The sequence below is a fragment of the Thunnus maccoyii genome, chromosome 5 (genome assembly GCF_910596095.1).
Source record: "Thunnus maccoyii chromosome 5, fThuMac1.1, whole genome shotgun sequence".
NCBI classification, from domain to species: Eukaryota; Metazoa; Chordata; class Actinopteri; order Scombriformes; family Scombridae; genus Thunnus; species Thunnus maccoyii.
The window spans coordinates 22,425,711-22,442,885 of NC_056537.1; positions in this window are offsets into that span (position 1 = coordinate 22,425,711).

Genomic DNA, 17,175 nt, shown 5'->3' on the forward strand with positions numbered 1-17,175 from the left:
CTTCTCTGGGTAAGGTTTTTTTCATGTCCTGAACTCAAATGGTAATGTTAAGTTAGATTAGATGTGGTTAGCTTGGTGTCAGACTTCAACTGGCTGGGCAAAATTTACTCTCACGCCATGGTGAAAAACGAGCAGTAGGAAACAGGGCAGGGTTCTAAGTATAATCTGCTAGAATCAACATGACTAACTGACTACCATTAACATTTCACAGGTTAAATGTTTTATATAAAACCCTTTGGCTTTGTGGCTGCTAAACCTGTGCAAACAAAACAAAAAGATATCGTGTAATTCACAAAGCACCCGCAAAGGATGTAATGCACAGCAAACTGCGCTGCCAAGCAAATAGCATCATGGTGCACCTGTTTTATTTGCATGCATGTTAAGTAGGTAATATTCAACATTTGGCACTAAATTGACCCCTTTCTATGCAAGTAAGCCTTGTGGCAAAAATAGTCCAATTCACAAAGACCAGCGCTAATTGCCGCACACATTTAGGGTGGAGTTATTAGCGTCTTCAGATAGTTGGTGTTAACTGCACGTGCACTCACTCCCCACTCTCTCTCGGACTCTCTCTTTTCAAATTTTCATGTTTGTTAGGCAATGAATGATACTGAATTGGTATTGAATGATATCAAGGGCAAAATCTTCAGTCATACATTGGAGGGATATGGAGTGGTAGGTTTATCTTGGACTATTAGCTACTTAAAATAAAAATGTCCTGACAGCTCTAATGGAGCTTAGGATTCATCCACAAGGGCTGCCTTATTACAAACAATTCCACCATATAAACCTGGAATCTGTGTGTAACAGCTGACCTGTGTAGATGTTTATCAGAACACTGATTAATTACCGTCAGATCCTGACCAATCTGCTGTTAATGAAGTTACTGCTGCTATGCGTAAATGTGCACAGCCTCCTTCTCACTTTGGAGATGCACATATCATTTCAGCTGCTGTGTGATGCTGCAGCCAGCTGTGACACACAGCTAGCTGTGGGCAACAAACATAACATCAATACTGATAGGCCTATTTCTTAGAAATCCTGGATACATTCAGTGACACCTGAACAATATTATTGTAAGATTCAGACAATAACACACGTTTCAGACCTTCCTGAGGCACATTAATAGCTGCAGCTGATTTTGATGGACATTTCAATAGATTATGTTATAGATGCAAAATACTGGAGAAGTAAAAGAAGCAAAATACAGAAAAGTTGGTTCGTGATTGCGGAGAGCTTTGTGTGTACGCACTAGGGGTGTGCCCTAATATGTGATTCGGCAAAGCACAAATAGTGGGTTTTTTATGAACATTTATTTCATACAAATATTTTTTAAATGATTTGTTTTCAGGAAGAAAAAAAAAAACATGTCAAATACCAGCGTGCAGGTCTGTTGCATCACTATCTCTAGTCTAGTCTCTGTCCTCTGCTCCACTGTTACGTCTATCAGCAGGTCTCAACAAGGGGAGTCACATCCACCTTGTACATGACGTACATTTCCTTATTTGGACATCACTCCCGGAGTTGGGAGTGTTCCCCAGAGACAAAGCTGAGCTACTGACACACACAAAGTGCTTACAAGGGACTTTTCATAACCTGTTGTTCCCCTTCTTCTTTCCACAAAGTTAGGTTGTAAAAAATAAGCAATTAATGAAAAGTGCAAAGTTCTTCTCTGCACATTACACACTGTGCTGTCTCTGTTATGGGTATATAGGTCTGTCTGCACATTTGCAATGCACTTAGTTTTAGCTCAGTAGTCAGCACAATTGTCTATGATCTGGGATACTCAAGTTCAAAACCTGGCGTGGGGACCTCCTTTGTATGATAGTTTATTCACTTATTTTAGTTTAGATAGTTTATAAGACACTTATTTTAACATTTTAATATCCTAAAATTAAAAACGTAACAAAAACAAAAACTGGATTTTTACACTTTTATTCCAATACAAATACAAATATAAATAATTTTGTTGCCTCAACAAATATAGATACAAATACAAATACTGGGCTCTCTGCACATCCCTAGTATGCACCTCTGCTAATTAAATACTATAACTAATAGAGCTAATTTGAGTTCTCAGCAGTTTTCATTATGGAACAATCTATGTGCTGAAATGTGGAGGAAAGCCTGAAACACTGGAAACTGCTCCACTCACTCAAACAGACACAAAAAAGGGCAAATTGCACTCTGCTGCAAAACTTTATGGGTGTGTTTGTGCCAGCATATCATTAGCACGCAATCTTTTGTGAATAAGACCTTAAAACAGGGCAGATTGCAGGTGCAAATGCTAGCCCAACTCACGGTGCTATTAGCTGGTGCAATCCATTCATTGTGGATTTGGCCCTTTGTCTTTACTGTCCCTGCCCTTTTTTAATCATTGCCAGCTATGCAGAATCCCTCTAATAAGCCTTTCAACAGGCAACATCTAATAACAATGATACCTCCATCCTTGTAGGTGTGCCAGTAAAGGTAAATTGAAATTAGACTCTTGCCCAATTGAAGTGCCCTGCATTCATCCCAGAAAAAGGATATGATTTCATGGTTTTAGCATTGACATAATGTTGAGGGGAGTGATTCCAGAGTGATTACAAACTGGAAATAGTCTATGAGAGCAATGTAGCTTTTGTAGTTTTAAAGTATGTAAGTATCTGCCAGTGTAATATTGCACAAACTGACATGATGATCTAACATTGTTAGAACAATGACTTTTACATGTTCTAACACAATGTCAGTGTTTCTGGCCAACTGTGAAAATTTGTACAATTAAAGTTAAACATCGTTGAACTCTTACCTACCAAAGCTCATCTTTGAATTTGTCCATTACAGGCTACAATTGATGTAAATGGTAGATGAGAGTGAATATTCACAGAGATTGTTGCTAATATGACTGTAGAGTATCTTCACCCCCTTCTTGTGAGTCAGTATACACCACTGACACTGACACAACTGAAATGAAATGCAGCCATTCCCGATGTTATTAGTTGCCCGTTTGTTGGTTAAGTCAAAATAGCCTTCATATAAACTGCCTTTTCTGCTACTTGCATTCTTTTAGCTTTATATTTAAACCTACATTGAGTTATCTATACTGTTTATAATTTTGGTATTTACATTGAATAAAATCTCTGGATACTGTCATGACCTATAGTACAAAAGCACTTAACTCTATAGCTTTAAGCAGCTTTAAGCTTATTGATGCAATGCAAAAAGCTCTGGTTAAGTCTCACTGTTCTTACAATTGGTGGACCCAACAACCAGCTCAAAGCTGACTGAATGTTAAACTTAATTCATTAAGTGGCCAGAGACACAACTCCAATGGGATGCCCATATTCAATTATCAATGGCTAATTAAAAAAAAGTTAATGCAGGCAGACTCCAATGCAGTTCAAGAAGAATGCATTTTAATCAGGTTTTGGTTTCAGCTGTTCTTTGTCCTTTAAATATCTGTTTGACAGCAAACTGTACAAAGTAAGTGTAGAATTACTACACTTACACTGGAATTATCCTTCAAGTTCCCCTTCTCTCACTTTCAACTGTTTCTAGACATTTTCTTTTTTTCATTTTCATTTACATTTTCTTTCTTTTTTCTTTATTTCTCATTCTAAAGGGAGTTAGCCTCAAAATAAAACAGTGGGTACAGTCAAGACAAGTGTGTGTTGGTGTATGTGTATATAACAGTGTAGGAGAAAAAGAAAATGAGAAAGTGAAATGAAAATATAAAAGCAAACTTTGTCCATGCATTTCCCATTTTTATTGGGGTCACAATCTTTTTTTGCTCTGTGTGATGTCATCAACTTCACAGTCAACAGTATACACTGAAACCAGCTCTAGCCTTTAAAATACCTTTCTTTTCTTGGCAACATAAAGCCAAACATGACTGAATGTTACTGAGGTTAGCCTATCACTTATTTTCATTTTCTAATTTGTCATTAAATGTGATTTTCCTGCTTTGGTTTTGTGTGGAATTCTGCCTACATTTCATAAGGAAATTGTAAAACCTTTAATGAACAAACTCATTAAAATGGGGGGTTATTTTCAGAAATATCCCTGTTGGCTTCCACATACGAGATTGAAACCATGTTTCAATTACCATGCAGCCCCAAAGAGACAGACAGCTTTCAAGGCTCTCTCTGAAGCCACATCATTAAAATGTAATGAGAGGCTGTCCAGTGGAAGTCATGTATTGTACTAGGGCACACTCAGTGCCCCCTTTATAGAGAATTGTGTGTGTCCCGGTCCTTCTTTACAAACTATGAAGGAATATCTTGGTTGCTTATTTCCATTACGTTATTTTTAAGCAAATTTTAGAAAACAGTGACAACCACCTGAACAGTGGCGGTAGGGGTCAACTATACATTTTGAACCACCCTCTCCCATTTAGTGATTGAAATAATATCAAAATCAATACTGAAGCATAACTATAGGGAGTCAAGTTTAAAAAAGAACAAACATTAACATGTGGGATGTGCAGGATGCAAACTCCAGTCTCTGATCTAAAAGTCCTGTACTTTGTATGTCCAACCACCAATCTCCTACTGTATGTCTTCTGCGTAGTATATCAAACTTCCTAGATTGGAAGAGAATTTGCCACTTAATGTAATGTGATCAGTAATAACATTTTCTCAAAAAAATGAATTGGCAAAGCAAGTCAGTATTATATAAATTTACTTTATAGGAGATAGGGTTTCTAGAAAACAGGACAGAAATAGAATATCCAGTCTTATCATGATGATATCATGACCTCATGGAAGCTCATGGAAGCTGAAGGTGTACAGTCATGCCAGGAGTCCAGAGGCTTTGCAGTGGATTCAGGGTCAGGAAGAGTCAAGTGGCCTTGTAGCCATGAAGAATTGAAGAGCTGCTAAGATGAGAAGATCTTGCAGTGTAGCCTCAGTGGTGTTGAAAGAGGTGGTTGTGGGATTTGCGAGCTTCTGTGTGTGCAATGTGTCTGGTCATGTCAAGTGACCTTCTCTCTGTAGTATGCAAAATATATGCAAATCATGCCCCCCCCCAATCCCTCCCTGCAAAAACAGTGACAGAGTGACATCGAGGAAAATATCAGAAGATTGTCATTGAAAAACACATCAGAATTCATTAAATGTCAAAATGAAATAAGATAATAGAATTGCATAGTCAAAAAGTGAACCAGTATGTTACATTTATATTTTATTTAAAGCTTAACGCAATGTTTTTCGGTGCCAATACAGCTTTTTTCAACATAAGTGTTTCAATGCCAGCGTTTCTTTTTTAGTTCATGTTTTGTTTTCAATGGCAAAACTTAAAGTCACTGTTCTGGCTCCATACAAGTATAGTGTGTGTATTCATAGCCTGGTATATCTTACTCCTCTGCGCTGCAGACCTCTGTTACTTAATAATACAGACAGTTAATGTGATTAGAGGTGTGTTGTTTGGGGTTTGACCAATCAAAGTTTATTGGTTTAACAAATCATAAGCAAATACACCAATGTCTTCACTCTTCGAGCATTTAGGGAAATGGATAACGCATTCTCTCATTATGTGATACTCATGATATTGATTCTTCATATACACTGATCTGGTCAAAATTACTTTGTCCACAGCCATGCTGTTTTCTTTTCATTTTTTTTTTACCCTTCAGTATAACACAAAACCAAGCACACTGAAGACTGTATAACCAGTTAGAGCCCCAAGTATGATTCAGATCTCTCAAAAGTGGCATTTTGGTCTTAGTACACATGAATAAACCAAACATCCAGTAATCATTGAGATCAAGAAGGCCAGATTGAAAGCCAAATCTCCCCACCAGTTGAAGACTCCAGAAGTACAGTATACAGTATGTATACAGCACAGATGGATAGTTGGAATGAAAAGTTGGAGTGCTTTTGCCTCAGAGGATTTGAGATGGCTCAGGGCAAGCAGCCCCAAAAGGGACAAGGATGAGGGAATAGTAAAAAAATGTTTACTCAAAAGATGGGTTATAAAAAGTATAAATAGCATGAGAAGGGAAGAAAGATTACAGGGGTACAACACTCTGTGTGCCAAGCAGGGCACACACAACACACTGTCTGTCAGCTGGAAATGCTCCCTAACTTGGAAGGACAACAGGGGTCGGGATTTGGCCATCAAGGGTACAAGCTGTCAGTGCCTCCCCTTATCCTGTCCCTTGGTTCCCTTCACTAAATCCCTGAGTTAGACATCAAGGCCATTGTGATCTGATTTCATCCTATGTAGTTCAGCATTCCCAGTTTTTTCTCTCTAGACTGTTGAAAAATACTTCTATTGAAGCCCACTTGCTAAGAAATGTAAAGAGTACAGAGGCTGTGAAAAAGTGAGCACATCATAAGGGGAAAAAAAGAAAAATTGTTAATGCTTTGTTGTCTGCTTTGTCACCTTGAAAGGAAAAGTTATGAACTTAATAAAAGAAAAAATAGTTGACAGTACATAATTCTAAGTTTGCTTTTGTCAATTAAACCCATTTTGTGCAACAACAAAATTCTAATTTGGTTATTTCACAGCTGCGTCATACCGATGGAAATGTGCAACTGAGAGAATATCCCTCCAGATGGGGTAGATGGTGCAAGTACTAAAAAAGGATAGGGGGAGAAAGCTATTTGAAATATGGTCCTTTTTTTCTACAAACTGAGCTCCAGATGAGGGCTGTTGAAAATGTAAGTAGAGCCTTGTCAGACAGGACACCAGAAAGTCACAGCTGTCCCTTAACAACACAAAAAAGAAAAAAAAAGTAGGTAATGCAAAAGAGATCAGTGTCTCTGCTTTGCATCAAGATACTGACACCAGTCATATTAGCTGTGTTTACACACATATAAAAAAGTAAGATTAAATGGAATGAAAGCCTACAGCATATAAAAAGCATTTAAATATCCTCAATATTATTTATATTAAAATTTGGTAAAATGCAGTAGTCCCTTTTTTGGTTTCACTGTCTAAATCAACTTTACTTATGCATGTCAGTGCAGTTTTTTTTCTTAGCTGATCTAATATCTTTGAACACAGTAACCTTACAGTAAACCTTCACATTTCACCCAGTCTATTACAATGTGTTAACAACAATGTTTTATATAGTGTTCAACTCAGCATAATGTTTGGGGAATAAATGTGAATCAACACCATCCCGTCCATGAAGCATAGAGGTGGTAATTTAGTTGAAATAAATTCCGCCTGCATCTCTCTAGTAATTTTATGGCTTGCAGCAACATTGCACCCACACAGACCTCACTAAACTCACATAAAACTCTTATATACAAGTTATGGATGCTTGTTTCACTCTGATATGCATTCAGTGAGTGGAAAAATATGAGGCTTTCCTAGAAGAAAAAAAACAGAAGTGCATCTCTAAACCATTTGCATATGTATCTTTATACCAACAGGTTCATGCAACAGCAATGTCATTTCTATACTTGCTCTGCCTTTGAACAGACAACAGAAAATGGATTTTAAATGTTATACAACAGTCTTTGTAAAAGCCATGAATGAAGTTGCCAGGAGGGTGGGCATGTGCATTGCCAAGATCAAGTAAAAAAAAAGAAGCATAACCCTCCAAACCAGCTTGGTATTTGCCCTCAACCCCCCTTGGCCCACTGCCTAAGACCTGATTCTTAAACATGTTATAGAGCCAACGGAGAGTCTGTAATGATGCATTTTCTCTTGGTTGGTAATTAGAGACTTAAGAGGATAAACTATGTGGACCTATGTACAGGAACTGGTGCCAGCTCTATCAGTCAAATACATTGTATCGCACTCCTCCTCCATTGCTCCAAACCATTTCTCATCTACTTTTCAGTGGCTATTGATCTCCAGAGCAACAATTCTCCACAGGATGAATGGTATTACTACAGTAATGACAACATGTAGCTTTCAGTCCAAGAACCAGCAACAGAGCATGTAGCCGGCTTCATAGCCGGCACACACTGTCATGTATTCTGACAAGACCATGCAGAGAGAGGTGTTCAGCAACCACCGTCATGTGCGGGCTGCCAATGGCTGCCCAAGATTAGACGCCAGCAGTGGTGGGATCTCTTCAGCATTTTGACATGATGCTCTGCTGTGAGGAGAACAAGTCAGAGCTCATGATCAATGACAACGAGTCCCCTGCTCTGGCCGACAACACGCTACTGCTGCTCCCGGTCAACCCCGCTGAGACAACAGCTTTGTTGCAGATGATAAAGATAAGATCTCATCGGTGTCCGGTACATCAGTGTCCCGCAGAACCTCGCTGCTGGCGTCTGTCCGCCGGGACTTCCAGCAAGTAATGACCATCACTGTGGCACTGCTACTGCTGCATCAGCCGACAGTTTGGGTATGTTGGGTGTTTCGTTGGCATCTTTATAGCAAAATGCCCACAAAGAGGGGATGAGGCAAGGCCTAACAGCACGACGGAGAGAAGGAGAGAGAAGCAGCAGAACGGATCACCCATACTCCTGCCACCTCCACTTCTCAGGCACCGCAGCACCACCCCCCTCCCTGCCTCCCTAATTCTCTATGTCACTGAGGTGAATTTTGTTCATTCCATCACACACAGTGTGTTATGGCTGTCTGGTGTTGCACAACACACACACACAGATGTTGCTCCCACACCCCCTCCCGCGAAGGAAGCAGAGGGCCTAGGCACTCATGCCAGTTTAGGCAGTGATGTCCAGTGATGTCCAGAGAAATTATGATGGTGTCAGAGAGCACATCTCACTCAAGGTAACAGCACTGAATAATGTGCTTGCCTCCCGTTGTGGCCGCTGTTACCCACTGTCATGGAGTGGCGTGTGCAAAGGTTCTCTGGCTGAGTGTGCAGCATCAGGTTGCATTATCTGTCCATCGGGGACAACACCTGACACCTGCTTATCCCAGAATGAGGGGCATGCATGCGTGGCTTGTTCTTCCTCATCGATCTCCACATGGGAGATAAGGAGGATTGGACACAATAATGCAAAGTCTGCTGCTGTATTCACAGAACTGCCAGCAGTGGTGCATTCACGGCTCTTTCCACACCGGCCCCTTCTCTGCAGTGATGTCATGAGCACTATGTTTGGTGCGATGTTGTCAGAAAGCACACCTCACTTGATGTAGCAGCTCTGAATAACACACTTGCCCCTGTTTTTATGGCTACTGTTATCATTTTTCCTTGGAACGGCGCACACGACGAATCTCTTTGGTGAAGAGTGAGGCATCAGAGTGCATTATATCTCCATCAGGGAGGAATACTCCTAACGCACGCTTAACAGAGAGCGAGGGGAGTATGTGCCTGTCATGTTCTCCTTCATCGATCTCTACATGAGAGATGAGGACTGAACACAATGACATGAATATTGCTGCTGCAACGTTTACTGGGTGGCTGGCAGTGGTGTGTTCATGGATCTCCCTGCCGAAGCAGGACCATCCAGGCAGCAAGAGCAGGATCGACCCTTGCTTCCTACAAAGCAAAGTGGTTGGGATTCTAAGGCTGGTGCGAGGAAAGGAGATTAGACCCCCTGACATGTGCAGTGGGAGAGGTTCTCTCTTTTCTACAGTATCTGGTGGAAAAGGGGATGTCTCATGCCACTGTTAAAGTGTATGCAGCGGCTATTTCCTCCTGTCATGAGGGTTTTGGTGACAGACTGGTCTTTGCCTACTACTGTTGGTGCTCCTAGTGAGTGATCCCTATGTCTGGAAGTCTTCTCTCTGAAGGTGTGATCATTGGAGACAGTTTTGCTGCTTATACTAACTTCACTTAAGAGAGTGAGTTGTGTGCCCTTTCGGTTCACCCCAGCTGTTTGCTACTTAGTGGTGATTGCAGCGGTGCCACTCTCAGACCAAACCCTTCCTTTGTTCCCAAGAACATAAGGAGTTTATTTAGGTCGAGAACTATTCAGCTAGAGACATTTTGTCCTCCACCCCATGGGGATGTCAGGGAGGCAATACTGCATCTATTGTGCCCAGTACATGCGTTGGCATGTTATGTTGAATGCACGGCCCCCATTTGCTGCACTGAACAGCTGTTTGTGTGCTATGGAGAGGGAGTGGCTGAGAAAGCCCTATCCAAGAAGTGCCTAGTTAGTTGGCTTTGTGAGTGCATCTCCCAAGCTCCCAACTGCGGTCCAAGCGCATTCAACATGTGGTGTAGCAGCATCAATGGCCTTATTCAGTGGGGCAAGTGTCAAGGACATATGCATGGCAGCATCTTGGTCTACACTTTGTCCGTTCAAAGGTTCTTTCTCTTGGACATGATGGTGTCAGGGTCTGTGCTCGCAGGGGCAACTCAGGACTTGTGAAAAGAGTGTCAGCTCTGGAACACCTGACCCCCCCTGGGCAATATGCACCTGCATTCTCCTGTGCTCAATGATGACTTGGGGAATGAGGTGTGCAGGGTGTCTGTTATATGGTTTTTGACCCCTGCAAGGTTGGGCCATGGTTACACGCAGTTTCATATTCATGTTAACCGGGCCCACTACTGCTCCGCTGAAGCGGAGGGCCACAACAACTAACCTATGCCCAGCTTGGCTCAGTTAGGCAGTCTGATGACATGTCGCTGCAGCCTACTGTACCAGTGGCGGCTGGTGACTCAAAAAATTGGGGAGGACAGGAGGAAAACCAACACGGAATCTTACGACAAAATATATCATTGTCCCACCTGATGAATTTGGAGGGGTGGCAGGCAATTTTATATGCCAATAAAACAATTTGCTTGAGTGGTGAAAAGGCTGCTTCTTTAAATACATTTAGCATATACATATTGTCTCTAAACAAAGAAGTGCTCATTTTAGCCATGGAGTGGTTCAAATGTGTCATTTTACCAACAAAGTGGAATTCAAATTTATAGTACTGTTCTATTGTGACAACAAATTTATGTTCTCATCAAAAACAGACAACATATCACATGATTTACACGTGTTTCCTATATATTTTTAAAGCTTATAATGTGATACAGGTTCAGATCAGTACTGAATACAAGAAAGATTGAACACTAAAAACATTCACAGATCTAAAAGTGTGGGTTCACATCAGAAAGTATTAATACACATATCAAATACATGACTTACACACTCTTATCTATTTGCACGACATACAAAATATAATCTACAAAGCTGACATGTTAACATTAGGGGTGTTAACATGAACACAAAACTCACGGTACGGATCGTATCACGGATTTGAGTCACGGATCAGATCATTATAAGGATAATGATTTCCATTTATTCTGTAACACACTTACAGCCAGAAACAGCAAGGAACTTTTGCCTATGGTCTTAAATGAAAACAACATTTAAGATGTCCAATGTTTAAATAAAATAAAATAATATATATAAAATATTCAATGCTCAGTTATTGCAATATGAGGCATGATACCCTCCTCTTTTAAACAGTGAATGAAACAGCCTCTGTCCACATAATCAAAACTTGATGATAACAAACATTCACCGCTAACGTCAGTTAGCAGTTAGATAGCTAATTAGCTGCTCAGCTGCAGCACATTAAACAGCAAGTAAACATAACTCAAATGTCACATCGGACCCATTAGATGCTGATTTGATCGTTGCTCTTCAAAATCCCTGTTAGCGACACGCTGTCTGCCCATGACTTATACTTAGAGCAGTTTGTTTACTTTGTCTTAAATTAGACATTAAATTTTGCAATTAATCCGCAGTTCATATGCATGCCGAACCGTGGGGGGCGATCCGTATGGATCACGGATCAACTATGATCTGTTACACCACTAGTTAACACTTGTTATTCTAGTTACTTTAAGCTTATTACTCAATATGCAGCTCGGCTTAAAAACGAACTAAAGAAACTGTCAAAAGCAAGCAGCCAGACCTCCTGCACACTCATTCACTAATCATACAACATCAACAGGTGACTGAACAACCACTCAATTAAAAACAAATTAATGAGTGAATCCAGCTCACTGTAACTTCAACAAGCAAACTAACCTTACCCACAACACATTATATGATCTCTGCTGCATTCTTGTTAAGGAGATAAAAAACACAAAAAAGCCACACAGAGACATTTAACCATCAGAGATGAAATTAGCGACCAAAGAGTATCTGACTCACGTTATCTGACGTCTTCTTCTTTCTATCATGGAGATGAAGTATTCATGTCATAACGTCCATTTGTAGCTGTTGGTCATCTTGTATGTTAGTTAACAGAACTTTATGGCTGCTGCTTAACCAGTCTGATATCATTAGCAACAATGACAAACAAGCTAACTCTCCTGGTTGTTTCTCTGGTTGCTTCTCTCTCCAGCCTCCCCAGCAGCGTCCTGCTGCTGCTGCGCTGCCCGGTCCAGATAATTTCTCCCATTAGCTTAACAACAGTCCTTAACAGTCCTTCCATGGATGTATAAAGAGTCCTTCAGGCTGCTACAACAAGCAAGCTGTTGCATCGGCTAAGCAAGGAGCTATCCACTGCTGCTACTCTGCTTTACAGTGGAGAGAATTGAAGATGAATTCTGGAAACTATCATTGGACCAACGTGATGTCAATATTGCATTCTGGTTGTTGATTGGTAAGGGAGGACAGCCTCCCTTGGAGCGTTATTTTACGTGTCATGGCCAATCAGATTAGCATGAAAAAAAATGAAATACATTAAGTCCAATGTAAGAGATCCCGCCCTGCGGAGGACAGCAGGCACCCGCCCTCCTCTGTCCCCCACTCCACCTCCACCAATTGCCCCCCCACCACCACCACTTCACACACACTGCTCTTTCTCCTCCCACCCCGCAGGTGTCACTGTTGAAGCATTTTAAACAGAATTTCAGTAATGGATTTTTTCCAAAGAAGAGAGAAAAAATACTTTATAAATAATGCTGAGATTTGTAATGGTTTATTTCAACCAAATATTCTATTTTAAATTTTGATCTCCCTTTTGCCTCTCAAAAAATAGAGGAGGATCAACCTCCTCTGCCTCTATGGACCAGCCTCCACTGTACTGTACTGTACCCATAGTGTCCAGTAGAAGGCGGAGCCTGTTTGAGATAGAACAAAGGTTACAATATTGTAACCCTAGTTCTATAAGCACAGGCTGACACCTCTACTTATGGACTCTGCTGCTCCTACACTGTCTGCTCAAGTGGTATATAAGGCACTGCCTTATATACTGTGTGAGACACATGTAATCAGTAGGTACGTCCTGATTGGCTGGCTACATACATGCAGATTTCAGTGGGCGATTGTCTGTGTGTGATTGGAGGAGAGTATTACCCATAGAGTCCAGTAGAGGGCTTCGCCCATACTCATAGAACTAGGGTTACAATATTGTAACCTTTGTTTCAGGCTTTTCTCCACATTTCAGCACACATATTGGTCCATAATGAAAACTGCAGAGAGCGCAAAAGCCTGAAATTGTGTGTCTTTAATTAGCAGAGTTGCTCACATACAGACCTCTCCAAAATCACAAACCAACTTGCATGTATTTTGCTTCTTTTACTTCTCTAGTATTTTGCTTCTATAACATAATCTACTGCTTTGTCAAGTGTCAAAATTCAGCTATTAATGTGACTTAGGCAGGTCTGAAACATTTTAATGTTTGAATTTTATAATAATGTTGTTCAGGTGTCACCAAAAGTATCCAGGATTTCTCAGAAACATCAGTACTGATGTTGTGTTTTTGCCCACAGCTGGCTGTGCATCAGATTCTTTCCTTTGAGTTTATTAAATACTTGCAGCATCATACAGCTGAGTAAAAGTAAAAGTAAGTTTCCAGACTGATAAAGATAATGTGCGCATTTATACACGCAGCACAGCAGCAGTAACTTCATCAGCACTGGATCAGTCAGGATCTGACTGTAATTCATGTTCTGTGTTCTGCTACACATCTACACACAGATTCCAGGTTATATGGTGTAATTGTTTGTAATAAAGCAGCCCTTATGGATAAATCCTGAGCTCCATCAGAGCTGTCAGGACATTTTTATTTTAAGTAACTAAAGGTCCAAGATAAGCCTACCACCCCATACCCAGTTGATCCCTCCAACGTATGACTGAAGATTTTGCCCTTAATATCATTCAGTAACAATTCAGTATCATTCAATGCTTCACAAGCTTGAAGATTTCAAGAGAGGGAGAGAGAGACTGAGTGTGCCTCAGTTACCACCAACTCTCTGAAGATGCTAATAATTTCACTCTAACTGTGTGTGGCTATTACCACTGGTCTTTGTGAATTGGACTGTTTTTGCAACAAGCTCATTTGCATAGAATTTTTTTCTTTTTTTAAATTTTGCGCCAAATGTATCCATATTACCTAATTTACATATGTGCAATGTTTTGTCAATTAATTGGGAAATGGGCAGCTCAATAGCAGTTGTAATAAAGTGTAACAGAACATCTTGTTGCAGCTACAGTTTTGTAAGCAGCATGGTGACTGATATTTAAAGAAAATATCACACGGAAAGGTTAATGTGGGAAAAGTTAATTAGTTTTCCCTTCATGATCAGCTTTTCACCTACATCGTATCATTTATAATGTGCAAATGATTCTTAAAAAATTAGGCAATAACACCATTTTTGCAGTCCACTTTGTGTACAATTCTGATCATTGAGGCAAAACTCAATAAAATGAAGAACAATTTGTCAATCGTAATGTAATTGTGCTTGCCTATAATGTTAATTGCACAACAAAACAATCTTTAAAAAAACTCAAACTCACAAAATATAGCCCCTTTCAGACTTGTGTAACTTGGTTGAGGATGTCTACAACCTGACCTTGGCAGTGTGTCTCACAAACACAAGTGTTACTCTGCATGCTGGCTCCTTTGACAACTGTGTGTGTCTCCTGCTAGTGTGAAAGCAGAGCAGCATGAATCTCAGTAGTCTAAGGTCATCAGTTAATCCTGCTTTACACTAACTAAAGATCTTTGCACCACAAAATGTCTTTTGAGGTATCTTAATTTGACCTAGTAAGGAAAGATCCTGTATTTTCCTTAGGAGCCTGACACACCAATCTCATCACAGGGAACTAGCACTGACAAAGGCTGACTGATCACATGCTTTGTATTGCATCAAGACACTTCACAGCCTCTGTTAAAAATCTAACTAATCGTCTTTTGCCTGGAAAAAAAAAGAGAAGGCCAAATCAACAAATCAAACAATGGCCCAATGGCAAACTGACAGCTTAGTGCGCTAAGACCCTTAAGTCAAGTACAAACAAGTGTCATGTAGGAGAATATGGGTAAATAATGCATAACTGGATAACATTTTTCTTGAATGAATATCTATAATACATTATATACCTATATAATGCATTACCTCATGCATAATACATCATACACAATGCATAATATATTACTAAGAGTTACTATAAAAGCCCGTGGATCATTATTACTGTATGTCTTATAAATAGTCATAATACTTTACAGGTCAAGTAGCAATTGCTCATTATAACAAGCTTGCTTTAACACCCTTATGTCAACTCATTGTCTGCTTCAAGTAAAGTGAGAATGCTGTGAAAATACTGCAGAGCTCTTATAGAAGCATGAGGGGACCTTCATTTCATTCTTTGGTCCTGCAGCTCTTTGAGAGAGTGTGCCAGACATTCAGAGGAGGTGGTGGCACAAGAAAACAGAACAAGAACCTTGTTGTTGAAAGAGGATCTCTAATAAATTCAGTGGCAGCCGTCACAGACACCAAGTTTTTTAAACAAAATATTTAACACTCAAAATTTCTCTAGCCACATGTCTAAAAACATTAACGGCATAGACGATATGTAAAATAAGTAATGATGCAAATTTTGTGATATTTTCTTCCTTTCATCAATAATTCAGCCACATTAATGATAAATATACAATCATTTAAATTTGATATTTGAATCATAAAAATGAATACACGCAAGCAAATTATTTAAATCGTAATATTGTATAACAGTGCATTACTTAATGGATGCAGCATCGGTACATACAGAAATAAATCCAGTTGCATTTGTGCTTGTGCGTGAGTGTTTTAGCAATTCCACAGTTTGGGGTGAAATTTTGAGGTACAGTAAATTGACTGGGGATGAGTTTTTGGGTACAAAATTGGTTTCACTGCAGCCAGATTCAGAATGAGTGTGAAAGGAGTCTCTCTTGATTGGGGTGAGATTAAGGTTAGGGTATGCCGCAAGGCAATGCATTTAAGTCAATACAGTGTCCTCAAAAGTGACTGAACTCGTTCATTGTGTCCGTTAATTGATGAACTAACCCTAACTCTAACCCTAACCCTAACCCCATAAAGCAGTAAAATGAAGTCCTTAAACAAATAACATTTCAAGGGCTGAGAAAATGGATACACAGTGGTCATGAGAGCAGGGGATGTTTTTCAATAAAATATGTCTTGTAAGCAAGTTAGGTGTAGAGTTGCATACTGATTAGATGCATGCATGAAGCATTTTTGATTGCGGTATTTTAATTTTTTTGTCGTTGGCCATATTAAAAAAAAAAAAATCTAAAATGGGCTGATGGCTGGCTAAGTCTTTCCCATTGCAGCATTAGTCTCTCTCTTTTTCTTGCCAGCCTCTAAAATCCATAGTCTATGATTTATGACCATTGTACCAAATATATATGGATCATTACTTTACAAACACACCTAAATATGTTTTTTTGCTTCACAACCTTCTCATCTAAATGGGAAGCTTTAGGCCCTGACTGCAGAGAATAGTACTGTGTGTGAAAAGTGTAACCTCTGATTAACTTCATTTTAGTTCAACTTAAAGTTAACTGTATCAAATGTGATCTAACATATGAAACAGCAGCAAACAGTTAACAAAGCAACTTAGTAGTTAGAATGTCCTCTCAGTGGAGGACCTGTATGGGCTTCGTCCAGCTAGTATCCTCAGATAATAGCTGTGTCCCAAATCCATACTACATATTAGTTCTCAGCAGGTTTTGAGTCTATAGTGTATGACACTGGAAAAGTGCCAAAATTAAGTATAAATAAAAATACCTGATGTTTGAGTTTGCTGGTGATGCACACTACTGTCCCGCAGTGTAATGCACAAAAGGAAATATGGGTGCTCCTCACAGCTACAAAATGAAAATAGGAATAAAATAAATAGTGAATGGTGGTGAGCCAGCTCCAGGAGGATCTTGGAAACAAAAACTAAGTATTAAATCACTGGAGAAATGTTTTTCTTTCTGTTTGTAAAGTGTAATTGACAGTGCTTTTCTAAAGTTGCAGTTCCACTGAGGTCTGACAGTGCACTCTATATCATTTCCTGTTAGTATAAAAATATGTAGATT